General features: G+C 41.2%; 1 protein-coding gene across 2 annotated transcripts in view; it reads right to left on the bottom strand.

Moving 5' to 3' along the window:
* Positions 1 to 13482, bottom strand: part of CYRIB (CYFIP related Rac1 interactor B) — a 91278-nt gene that overhangs the window by 25743 nt on the left and 52053 nt on the right. For both annotated transcript variants that reach the window (XM_084282249.1, XM_084282248.1), the window contains exon 3: positions 4548 to 4584. The gene's annotated coding sequence lies outside the window, so the exon portion shown is untranslated. The remainder of the gene's footprint in view (positions 1 to 4547; positions 4585 to 13482) is intronic.

Consider the following 13482-nt stretch of genomic DNA (forward strand, 5'->3'; position numbering starts at 1 on the left):
AAATAAACACACAACCAAAATAATTTGTGTGCCAAGCCCTCCTCCTGTCAGTTTTTCATCCAAGAATAAAAAAACTAAGTTCTCCTTTTATTGTCTGGACAGCAGTGAGATATGTTCAACCCCTATCTTCACTACAGGGTCTAATACAATTGCTCTACCACCCTGAGTTGGCATTTCACTCGTGAAAAAGCATTCTTCTGCAATCCTGAGTTTATATGGAAATGTGTTTTCCTTCAGAACAGCTCCATTTCCATCCATGCAAATCAGACTGCCATACACTTCAGTAAGCAAGCTGGATGAAGTTTCCTCTGAGGCTCTGACAAACGGCCTGCCCAGTACTGCCATCTAATGTACTCATGCAAGGAGTACAGTCATCCGCATTGCTCCTCGATGCTGAAATGAAACGTTTCATTTTAGTTTGGCTCTGAACCACTACACTGAAGCCCTTTCAGTGCCTTGCAGCTCCTATCCTAACAATGTTATATTATCTAGTCAAAAAGCTGATGGATATATCTAGTCATTTACATATTTTAATCTCAAAAGATTTTCTCAGCATGTGCAAAAACAATCTCACGTGTATGAACCTGATGCTGACTGTCCATTTGAGAATTTCATTGACAACCTGTCCCTGGCCAACCACAGAGAAATAGATGTCCTATGGCCCTCCAAACCTCATAGCAGGGAAGGCAGAACTGGGTATTCCAGGAAAGCTTTCTGATTTTTCTGTAGAGCCTTCCTTTACCAAGCCACCCGTCAGACAGAGCATGCTTGCAGTCAGCTAACGAAACCCACCAGGTTCCTGATGGTACAACAGAATACGATCAGCAGAATGCTACCCCATCCACCTGTTTTCAGAACAGAAACAAAGTCAGACAGGCATTAGGCTGGGAAAAAAAAATGGTCTCTACGTGGTTGTTTGCTTCTTCAAAATTTCACAAGAGATTTCTTGCAAGATCAGGTTTCTGCAGCAGTCTGTTATTTCCAGTTAGTTCTTCAGATTGTCTCACGAGGCATAGTATCAACTACCTAGAGTCTCAATACTATTTTTTCCTTGTTAGAATGGTAGTGTGGAAAAAAAAGCCTAGACCAATGCGAACTAATTGTGCTGAATATCTCGTTTTATACTTTTTAATTCCCACCTAGTTTCCACTATTGGAAATACAGGGGAACATTTGCTATTCCCCAGAGATGTTACACAACCTGTAATCCTGTGAGATCAGCAGCAAGTATGAGGAGCGTTATGTGGAGCTCTGATTTCCTGCACTGGTCCCTCAGTGAATTCTGCAAAGCCATACCGCCTTGCACCACAAGATGTTTGCTCTACAGGTCTAACAGAAAGGGACCTAGAGACTCAAAAATCATTAGGTACTTTAGAGGAGACCCTCCTTGGTCTAGCTGTGATAATGCAAAAAGAGTAACTTTTTAAGAGGCGATGATATATTACAAAAATCTCTTCTGGGGGCATTACTGAAAGGAGGGCTATCAAAGTGTAGTGAGCCAAGCCAATCAGATAATGGTAATCCAGCTGACATAAACTAGCTGGATTTTTGCTAAAATTACTCAAAAGAGGGCTTTTAAAGGGAAAGACAAACAAACAAACCTACAGGATTAGAAGGAAGATCCCTAAACAGTCAGAAGAAACAGACAAAAATAGTAAGTGATCAATTCTCACTACAGAGGGATGTTACCAGTGGAGGGAGTTTCTCGCAGTAATGCTGTTCAATACATAAGCAGATGACCTGGGAAGGTCCAGAGCAGTAAAGAGAAAGTTTGCAACTCATGGTGATATTCAGGCTAGTGAGGAAAAAGGCAGGCAGGCAAAAGAACCTCACAAAGCTAACATGACATGACAATGAAATCCAATTGTGGAAGTGTGAAGTGATGAACCAAAGTAAAAACTATCCTAACTTTATACTGAAGATTCTCAACTCCAAGCTATTACAATTCTGGAACAAAACCTTTAAGTCACGTTCAGTTTAGCTAAGGTTTGCATTTAGCTGCTCATAAGCAGAGCTAAAAAAAAAAAAAATACTTAATCTAGGCGTTCAGAATTAAGAAAGGAATGAGGAACACCATTACACTTCAGTATTGAATCTGCAATTTATACAAGGGAATTCTAGTCCCTTAATCTCAAAAAAGAAATGGAAGAACAGGAAAAAAATAATGAAGGACTGCACACATGATCAAAGCTCTGCCACAACTTCCACAGAAGAAACAGTTCAGCTGTCTTATTCTCCTCATTTGAAAGATTTTCTGACATGGGGAAAATACAACAAAGAACTATAAAGTCATAAGTAATATGAGGAACACATAAATAAAGAAGCAAAACACAGACTCTTAACATTTACCAGTTGCACTAAACAAAACTAGAAGGAAACAGGCTGAAGAATAAATAAGGAGCTGATGGGTCTTTTTGCAGGTCAGCGCAATTCACTGAGAAAGGATGCTACAAGTCTGCAGCTGTGCTAGGGGAAAACCAGTACATACGTGGAATTTAAAGCCATTAAAGAACACTGAACACATTTAGCAATTACATTTGACTCAAGAACACTTGGTCTGAAAATATTTATAACCTAGAACCATCATCAATATATTCCCTCCTGGTTTCTGTTCATCCCTAGGCATCTATTTATGTTAAAGGTTCAAGTATTACTGTATTTTAAGCTTTTTCAATTTTTAACCTTATTCAGAAAGTGCCATCTAATTAAGTTTGCTGCATTCTTTAAAGGCTTTAAAGTTTTCAACAGTCTCTAGAACTTTACCATTGTTATCTTACTGGTGTTTTCCCCGTTCAAAATGTTGCTTGGTTAGGGCTTCTACCAGTCCCTTCAAGCCCTTTACACTGGTGATCCCCTTTTGGTTTGAGATGCTATCAAACTTTCGGCAGCTGTTTTGTTTCAGCATGGTTGGAGAAGGTGAAAACATTAACAGTCAGAGATATCTGAACTGATGGGCCGCTCAAGTGGCCAACATCATTTCTGTTTATAACTGATTTCCCTTCAACACCAGAAACGTTGATTCAGTTTCTCCAAAGAAAACAGAAGTTTCTTGCCATGTGCTGTAGCTTTTCTCTGGGCAGCCTTTCCTTCTGCAGGCAGCAGCATTTCCAGCGATACCCTGAGCTTTGCTAGCTGTGAGGGATGACTCACCTTCCTGAGCAGAAGCAGCACTGTCCTGGTAGAAGAGTAAGTGAGGAGTGGGAAAGGATTAGCAAAACCAAGTGCATGTATCCAGAGGGAAACAAAATGGTAATTTTTAATGGTACTTGGCTACACAGCCCCATGGTCCGCTTCAGTTACTCTTACACGGTATCCTTTGCAAATGCACAGCCTGCTGTAAAGGTTTGCACTGGTTCAAATTGCAGCTTTGCTAAAACACTTACCCGTGACTCTGGATTTAAAGGCTACTACCAGGTGAAAACACTACTACTGCTAACACTGGATCTTCTCCTATCCATCTGTTGCAGATTGGGAAAAATATTACTGTATGCTTGCCCAGTTCCTAGACTCACTCCATAACACAGGCAAGATAGTAAATTAGATGGACTGTTTATCTGATCTGGAATCACTATAAGCTCTCCAAAAAGTAACAAAAAACGATACAAATCTCAACAAAACCAGTGTTGTTGTTGTTCTTTCAAAGCAAGTCTTTCAACACATTTACCAAATACTAAAATCAGGGAAAATTATTTCTGTGACATTTATGCCTTATATTCTTAATTTCTGAATGGGATATCAAAAGAGTTTTGGACATGGCACTCAAATGTTTTCCCACTATTGTCAATAAAACTGATGAAAAATTAATTGATCTCCCCAGAATTTGAATAACTTTTTCATGATTCATCAGGAATGGAAGAAAAATGAATCCCATCTCACATTTGGTAGTTACCTTACTAATATGACACAAAAGACAGCTATGCTGGCACAGCACAATAAACACATACTATAACACATTGTGAAGTAGCTTAAAAAAGTAGCAGGTTATAAAACTAGAAAGGAAAGCCTTCACATGAGCATATACTACCTGTTCAGATTTATAAACTTTCTCAGAGTAATTGCTTCTGGCTTAAGGCAGGTGGCTCAGAAAAGATTTGAAGTTATGCAGTAACATAAGTAAAGAGACAAAAAAAAAAAATACTGAGGAAGAAAAAACATTCAAATTTTCCAAGAATTTTAAACATGATCTTCCAGGATAAGTTTTAAAGTGTGGCTAACTACTGTGTTCTACACACTAAAAATGCACATTGCTACAGTGAGCCTTCAAAATCATTACTAGGCTGTGTGGTGATGTACCAGGTAAACAAAAATCCAAATGCTTGCAACCCATTTAGTATCTTTAACCACGGGGACACATGCATTAGGCTACAGATCAAGGGCTTCCCAAAGAACATGATGGCTTGCAGAAGTTGTGGAAGCAACTTGGGGAAAAGAAGTTCTTGAAGAGAAAATTGCTAATATTCAGTATGGTCCATTTTACCCGTCCATATTAAATTTTTCATTCCTTATGTGTCGGGAGAGTTTTCAAGCAGGTTAAGTTTCGGTTCTTACCTACAGCCAGTGCTGCACTCTGTTCTTGGCCTCCACTCTGTTTCAAAAGAAAAAAAAAAGATTATGAAAATACATTCCTTAGCACCAAAAACCTTCAGTGTAATGCTATGCAGCCTTGCAAAAGCTAACACATCTGTTCCAGACAGTACTATTCTTCAGAATCTACTTCATAAATGTAGTTCTGAAGCTATGTGTTACTGACTTTTGAAAAATACATGAAAAAAATAGAATGCAGAATTGTTCTATCTGTAGGCATACAAATAAATAGGGAACAATTATCTGGCAACAAACTTGTTTCTAGGGAAAAGGGCTGCTGGTGTTAGATACTCTGAAAGAACACATATGAGATAATAAATTTAATTACTAGAGGGTCAAAGCTGTAATAAAATATCAGTGGCAAAATTAGATTTAATTCATATTCCCCTAAATCCCACCTACTCTCACCAGATACTTTATGCATGTTTTTTTCCTCCTCATGACCATAGACTGCTCAATTCACACTTTGAGGCAAAACAACAAAAACCAGAACACTAACTGGAAAATGTTGGTCCCCCTACAGGTCGGGGCTGAACTCAAGTTGTGAACAGAAACCAAAACCAGTCAGATCCAACAGAAACACTACTTCAAAAAGCTCATTTCCTGAAATAACAGAAAATTGAAATAAAAAAAAATCACACAGGAAACAACATTTAAGAACACAGAAGTTTCTACCTAAAAACAGATTTCTGGGTAGTCAAGAGCACCGGTTAAGATTATTTTGACTGGAAGTCCAACTAAATTTAGATAGACTAACTAAACAGAGCTATTAACAATCAGGAACAGTCCAAATTCATTAGAATGGCCAAAGTATATGAGTAAATGTGAAAATAACAGGCAGAAAAAGCACAATAGGAGCAAAGGTAGGAAAAATTTAAAAATCCCTAACAGTATTAGTTTATTGCTACAAATACACGACTAAATTTCCAATTGATACAATTATTAGAAAAATGAAGAACTGCTCAGCTCTTCACATCTTTCCATATAGAATATCTCATTTGTAAGCGCTGAACACTTTTGAAAGTGTGCTGATGCTCAGATAGCTTGTCCTCAAGGCTTCAGAGAAATGAGTGAAAGTTGATTATTAACAAAAGTCTTCCAGGGCTCTTGTGATAACGGAGAGGAGGACAGAAGTTTAGAGCCCTTAGGCAAAAGGGAAGCAACCAGGAAAGCTCAGAATTATAGGTCTGTTAGACCAAACAACAGGCAGAAAGACAGGAATCCACTAACTGGATTCCCATCTTTGTCACAGAATCACCTCAGTTGGAGCAGACCTTCAAGATCACAAAGTCCAATCATCAGCCTGACCCAAAGAGCCCCATCACTAAACCACGTCCCTGTGTGCCCTGTCCACATCTCTTCAATACCACCAGGGATGGGGACTCCACCACTTCCCTGGGCAGCCCGTTTCAATGCTTGAGAGCCCTCTCCATGAAGAAATTCCTCCTGATGTCCAACCTGAGCCTGCCCTGGCACAACTTGAGGCCATTCCCTCTGGTCCTATCACTGGTTACCTGTGAAAAGAGGCCAACCCCCAGCTCCCCACAGCTTCCTTTCAGGCAGTTGCAGAGAGCAATGAGGTCTCCCCTGAGTCTCCTCTTCCCCAGACCAACCACCCCCAGCTCCCTCAGCCGCTCCTCACAGGACTTGTGCCCCAGGCCCTTCACCACACACTTCTCCACACACACTACAGCAACTCAAAGTCCCCCAAACTGAACACAATATTCAAGGTCTCACCAGTGCTGCATACAAATGGACAATCCCTTCCCCGGTCCTGCTGGCCCCACAATTTCTGACACGGGCCAGGATGCCATTGGCCTTCTTGGCCACCTGGGCACGTTGCTGGCTCATGGTCAGCGGGCCACCAACCAGCACCTCCAGGTCCAAATTTAGTCCCGATGAGCACGCCTTCATGCAAAACAGACTGAGAATATTTGATGCTATCAACTTGGTTTATGCTGGCAAGCCGATCGGTATGAAGTCACACTGCAAAACCCAACATCACGGGGTATTTTAACTGTTGGTATTAACACTATGCTACACAATAAAGCACAGTGTAAATAGGTAAGGAATTGACTTACAGATTTATAGCAGTCAGTGGGGAATAATCACCAAACATCTATTAAAAATGGCAGGATGTGAAATTAATGGCGTGATGGATTCTTTCCAAGACTAACTTCAGGATGCACCTCAGTTCAGACACAAGCGAGTATCTGAATAAAGATGAGCCAGTGGTCAGGGTGCATTACCACATCTCTCTCAGCAGAGAGGACCTGCAATATACATCGCATCTCCCTTCTGAATCTGATTCTCAAGGGCTGGATGTGAAGATTGATACAGACAGAATACCAGCAGGCAGAAGATGAAACATATACCATGTAATTCAATAGGTAGTGAAAAATGAGTAATACAGAATCAAGCATTTTGCTTAGATTTCACAGTTTTGAGACAGCCAAGTATCAAACGTTATGTCACAGAGAGAAGCAGTTGTGAGGAATATTACCTTTTATTCAATGGGTTACCAGCTTGTGGATTTATTTTATTTTAAAAGAGTCGGGCAGCAGAAAGATTGATGCATTTCATTTTTTGGAACCTCTGTTACACAGACAGACACAGCCCCTGACTTGCAGCCTAACTTCACCACAGCAGGAGGAGGCTGAAGCATATGCTAACAACTCCTTAGGCCAAGTGGAGCAGGAACTCAAAGAGTTGTCACAGCAGTTGGAGAATAGATGGGAGAAGGCCTCCACAGCCATTAGTGCTGGGTAGTGAATCAGCAAGTCAGGAAAAGCCTGGAGTTGACAGAAGTTAAATGCTACCCAAATAGAAAAGAGGCACTAAGTAAACTTGGCATCCTGCAGATAATGAAAAGATTGCTAACAGGCTAACCAGGGGCTAAGCTCTGTGCTTTGGGTATCCATCTCACATGGAAGTGATACTGCTCAACTCAGCAGTGCATGAGAACAGATCCCAGAAGAGCACGAGCTCACCAGTAACTGCCAGCATGCAAACAAGGTCCTCTGCCCAGCTCCCTTGAACTTCTTGAGAAACCCCTACACGTAAGCACCGCCTTGGCAGCAAATGTAACAGATATGGACTGGTAAGAAAGGGGATTTTGCAGCTTTCCAACACCACGGTGCTTCCGCCTACAAAGAACTGAAGAGACTGAGTAGTAAGAAAAGACAACTTTGTTAGAAGGACCTTGATTACTTGCTGTGTCCTAGCTTGGTAGCTCAGCTCATCAGGAAACTTCAGAATTGCTCCACGAGGCAAGCTTCCACCACTAGTCAAAGCAAGTTCACAAAGGATTCCTGCACTCCATTAAGTGTTAGGCACGCAGGCTTTAGCTTAATACTAGGTGTTCAGAGAACAATCCCCTTTGGTACCTTGACAGATAAAGTATTTAAATCACTTGAAGTTCAAGATTGCACTGGGATTTGCCTTGCAAGCATCACCAACTTGGGCTCCATGCAAGCCCGAGGTGGGCTGTGGCAGAGATGTCCTGGGTCCAGGAACCTGAGCATCACATAAGTCTGAGGAGAACAGGACCTAGCTCAAGGACTGCACTGCTCAGGCATTTTTTTAGACACTCCTCCTCTACTGCTTCAGTTACAAGCTTGAAATGAGCTTGAGGAAACCACTCCAAAAACTGGTTACTCTTAGAGCTGGAAGTACACACTGAAAAAGAATACAAAAACAAGCCCAGTCCAACACAGAACCACAAGTCAAATACATCCCACATGCTGTGGGTAACAAAGAAAGAACATTAAGAAACGTTTAGTAATAAAACTTGATTTTTGACTTGAGTAACAGCAACTGATGGCTAAGCTATCAAAATAAATCATACCTAAGATTATGTTTTAAAAAAATTCAAGGTTTCCGCAGATGAGCCCAGATTCAATCCTAGGTGGACGTGAGCTCTACTGTTGATATTAATGGTGCTAAAAGAAGACTGCTAAATCTGCATGGCAATCACACATTAAGTCTCTGCAGAGGATGTCTATAACTACTTATCTCAGTTCTTATAACAGAGCAGGCAACCACTGGATTTACTTTAATACCACCTTTCTGACCTCTGGTTGTAGAAAGCATCAGCTCCGATCTTTCTTCACTGTTCGTTTTCAATCATCCCTCTAAAGCTAAGTTGGATCTTTACAGTTTGGGTGTTGTTCTCAACTTTTCCCAATCCTACATCATTTCTCAATACTGTTTTATAGGATCCCTTATAACTCAACCCTGTTTTAAACCTGTAATTTCATGACAGAAATGGTGGTCTGATATGAAAGCTTGCTCATTAGTTCTGGACCTGTGCTAGCCACCTACCCAAAGCACATGCTATGCTTCTGGTCCTTTACTCACCGAAGAAAGTTCATTTATGCCAACACAGCCACTGTGCTATACAGCTGTATTAGCATTCAGCTCTTCACACTTGTCATCCAGACAGCTACGGGCACCCTCAGGTCCATGTGCTCAGCTAGAAGCACAGTTAATTATTCAGCATGCTCCCAGAGAGGTCCACAAAGCACTGTTTCAGTTTCCCTAATGCTTAGCCCAAAGTCCTGGCCTCAAAGTGGTGTGGCAAATAGCTGTCAGGTTTGCTTTGAAGCAAATATTTCATGGAAGTTGAGATGCTGCACTATAGATGCACAAGAAGGGGACAGGGTTGTATGCATAAACCCTTCCATCCAAAAAGGTGGCAAAAACAGATAATTCACGAGCTTGTATGGCATAAGAGGATATTCACATGCTGACAAGACTAATACTCAGCATCTAATTTGGCATTTCATCCACTTACAACTACATTTTCCACACAAAAACATTATTTTGGCTTAGCAGTAACCGTAAACCGAACCATCCTAAGCCTAGTTTTTGCATCTTGTCAAATATTGGTACAGAAAAGAAAGCTGTAAGTTGAAGTCCAAGTCCAAGGGATTCCTTACACCAAATCAAAGAGTTCCAAATAACCCTTTTGATTTCTCCAAGCAAGAGAGAATTATGACATGTTAGGTAATGAGAACACAAATAAGGGCTTTCAGGAAAACAGAGATTGGATTTGGGGCTGTGCATGGGGCAGGGGAACATGAACTGCTGTATTCTGGGCTAAGCACCTTCATGCCTTACTGCAAAAAATGGGAGAAGGGGAACAAAGCCTGCAAGAATTATTGAAGCAAGTCCCGTGTCTAATAGCCAATTACACAAACACCTGAACTTGCTGTTTCTGGTAGTACGTTGTGTCCTGTATTTCTTCCAAACTTTCATAGGCCTAAATCCTCAAGCAATTCAGTCCCACACACGCTACACAAGCAGAATTTTGAACAGCTCTGTAGCAGTCAGGTTTTCCGTCCTCTCAAAGTGTTCAAGCATTCCTTTGGTAGGCACAGATACTGAATACCTTAACACCATTAAGTGATATTGCTGTTAGCTGTCTGTTTATTGCGTGTTTAACTTCCCTATGACTACTTAACCTTGCTATTTTTCTGCTATTAATGCTTCCTTTGAAGTTTCACCGTTAACACCCATTTGCGAAGTGTTCCTGAACACCAGCCAAGTGATTCAACAGCTCTTTATCTGAGCCCTGTAAATGATGCAATTTTTTTGGGGGGGGAACATGACAGTTGAAGAGAGTTGTGACTCACCAAGATGCGAGTAACAGAAACAAAGCCGTACCCTGTCCCAGGAAGCTTGCAGCAATACTCACCCACTTGCATAAGGAAAACATTAAGACAAGAAAAGGTCAAAAGGGCGTTCCCATTCACCATTATTAGGAGTATGTTATCGGCTCTGAGCAATCCCAAGACCCGTGCCCCATTCAGCAACACTTGCACAGAAGAGCCCTTATGTCTTACAGTCTAGATTCCTACACCCAGAGTAAACCACTTTCCTCAGGATTACACTAGGCCCTATCAACAAAAGGGAACTTCTGCCATGAAAGGGAACCAAGGGGGGAACAGAACAACCTACCACCCAAAAGATCTTTACTGTTGCTTTATTTTTGTTTGGTGAACTTTAACCATAATCCTCAACCATACTAGAAAATAAGAACTGAAGCCCCCGTTAACACCCCATCAGGTAGAACTGTAGGGTGACTCCAGACGAAAGCAGCTTAGGGTAGAGCTCCAGCAGCAACACAGCAGCATCCCAGCTCTCAGATGCAATGGATTCAGTTATTCCAGATTTTAAAGAAAACACACTGGTTTTTAAAAAGCTTGAAACACTGTTCTGACTGAAACTAGCAGCAGTAAATGCTTCTCTCAGGCTCAAGGGGATACCTAAGCAGCTTGCTTCACCTCCTCCCAAAGATCCCCATTCTTCCCCACTAAGCAGCTCTCGGCAGCAGCTCACTCGCAGCAGTTCCTCATGCACAAGCCTTGAGCATCACCGTGCAGGTGTCTGGCTCCATGGCAGAGCCTTGGGTCAGCAGTCAGTTGTGCTGGGAGCCCTCAGAGCAGATCCCCTGCAGCCAGAGGAGCCGTCCCACAGCGCTGGCAGTCCCCAGAGCACCTCCTACCTGCCAAGCAGTGCCTTCACCTCCACCCCGGCACCCGTCCAGAGAGAGCGGTGATAACCATTCCAGCTCTAATTACATAAAGGAAGCTTTTCACATCAGCTGAACAGTAATATTTCACTAATCAAAGATCATGATTACTCTAATACAGAGAAAAACATGGGTGATTGCATGCTAGTAAAGAATAGTACGTGAGAAAACTCAAAGCAATCCTATCAATGTGTGTCCAGAAAGGATGAACCTAACCAAGTTATTTTAACCTGCGACCTAAATGTTTAGTCAGAAGCATTTCAGATGAAAGCATGGTCAAAAATTCCATAATACTGACAAAAGACACAATGTGTAAATACCAGAGTCTGGGCCTAGCTCCTAGGGACCTTCACGTGCATTCAACAGCTTTGTCCAACAGACAGGGAAAAGAAGAGAAGCTGTAAAACAAAGTCTTAATTGCTGCACTGTAATTTAGTGATACTGAGTCTCAACACCTGCACAATATTTCTGCTCAATAAAATCCAAAATTACTTCCAAGATGAGATAAAAGGAAGCAAAAATAATAAAACTGCAGCTGCGGCCAAGCAGTAAGCTGGGCATTAACCAGATCTGATGGGACTACATGGTAGTGGTCCAGCTCCCTACAGAGCTTTTTAAAAAAAAAAAAAAAAAAAAGAAAAAAAAAAAAAAAACACAAAAAGCATATAAGAGCCCTTCTGTAAGCCAGGAAGTGAAATAAGCAACATCTGACATCAACCTCCTAGAACAGACCATATAAAATGTAATGTGAAATCTCAATCACCTGTCTCAACAAGCACAGCTTTTCGGGCCAAATGCCGCTCTAGTGAAAAAAGTTTACATATTTTGCAGGTCTGTTTAAAAGTGACTTTTGAAAAAGTCAAAACAACCCTTAAATTAATGTCTTTGATTTGAAGGTTCATTGAACAAACAGAACTAAACAGTTCATGTTGTCCTGAGCAATTATTTACAGGTGAAGAAAAATAGCAGCTTCACCTTCATAAACAAAACGGCATGGCTCAAGTCTCGAGCAGAGCACAGTGTGCTATGCGAGCCATTAGACCAGACTGAAAACCCCGCTTCTTTTTCTACTTACTCTACTAAGCGTTGCAGCAGGACTACTGCATATAAAAGAAGAACATTTTGGAACAGCTCAGCATTGAATTCCACTTGATCACAGTCCAAAAAAAACAACAACCTGTCATTGATCATTTGCAGGTTACTGCCATCTTCATTCAAGGTTTTCAGTAACTGTATGCCCACTGTGGAAGAAAACATACCATGATACATTGCATCAGCACAGGCAGACTAAGCACGTATCAGCAGTGAATGCAAAATTAGGCTTTCAAACCAGGACTGCACAGAAGATTATAAGCCTTTGATCTATTCCCATGCTATTGCAATCAGCCGTATTAAACAAGCCCCAAGACAAAATCCAGCAAATAGGAGATGGCTCAGTTCGACCTAAAAACTGCCAGCTATTCCTCTTTCCTGCCTTAGATACCAGCATTAATACAAAATAAATGCATGCTGATAAAAAAAATGAATAAAACCATCAGGATTTCTACCAAAATCTTTTCCAGCGAGCGACAAAAAACACAAGAGGTGTGTGTGCACCCAAGCTCCATTTTCTTAGAACCATTTCAACAAACCCACAATCACAGAGGTGACATCAGTTCAGGCTCTGCCAAACTGCGAAGAGAATTTATAGGCAAACCTGCAGCAATACATTTAGAGCAACACTATCAAAGGAGATGGTTTTTAACTTTTGCCACAAATGGGAAGTAAAAGCGGTTTCCGTTGTCGGAAAGATACTCGTTTTTCTTTATGTATTTACAGTATGTGACCTTACGGTGATGGATTATTATTCTTTTATCCTGGTGGTTTCCCAATATCCTACAGTTGCTCTCTGGTAGGCTCTGCAGTGAAAGCTTTTCACGTTACTCACAAGCACTTGGAATTTCATTCCTTTCTATACTGGCTACATAAGGCTTCCCCAAATGAAAAACCTCCTTCTGAGCACCCACATTAAAAGCTGCAGGTTTTTTAACACCTATTTCCTTGTTTAATAGAGGAAACATTTAGCATTGAGCAAAACAGAACAGAACCTTGCTTTATATCTCTTGCAGCACGTTTAACTTTTATATAAACTTCCCAGGCAGTCAAAGCCATACAGAAGCCTGTAACACGTGCAGTATGGCCTCGCTCAACAAAGTCTCTCTTCTGGATGAGATCCCTCATTACTAACCTTCCGTAGGCACGCAGGTATGGGAACAGACAGAAACAAACCTTCCTGTTCTTTTCAAGTCTGACAGATACCAAGGGATCTGCACTAAGAGACTGAAACAATTGCTGAAGAAATTTTAAGGATTCTGCCCACAAGGA

This window comes from Netta rufina (genome assembly GCF_964035555.1).
Source record: "Netta rufina genome assembly, chromosome: 2".
In the NCBI taxonomy this organism is placed as follows: domain Eukaryota; kingdom Metazoa; phylum Chordata; class Aves; order Anseriformes; family Anatidae; genus Netta; species Netta rufina.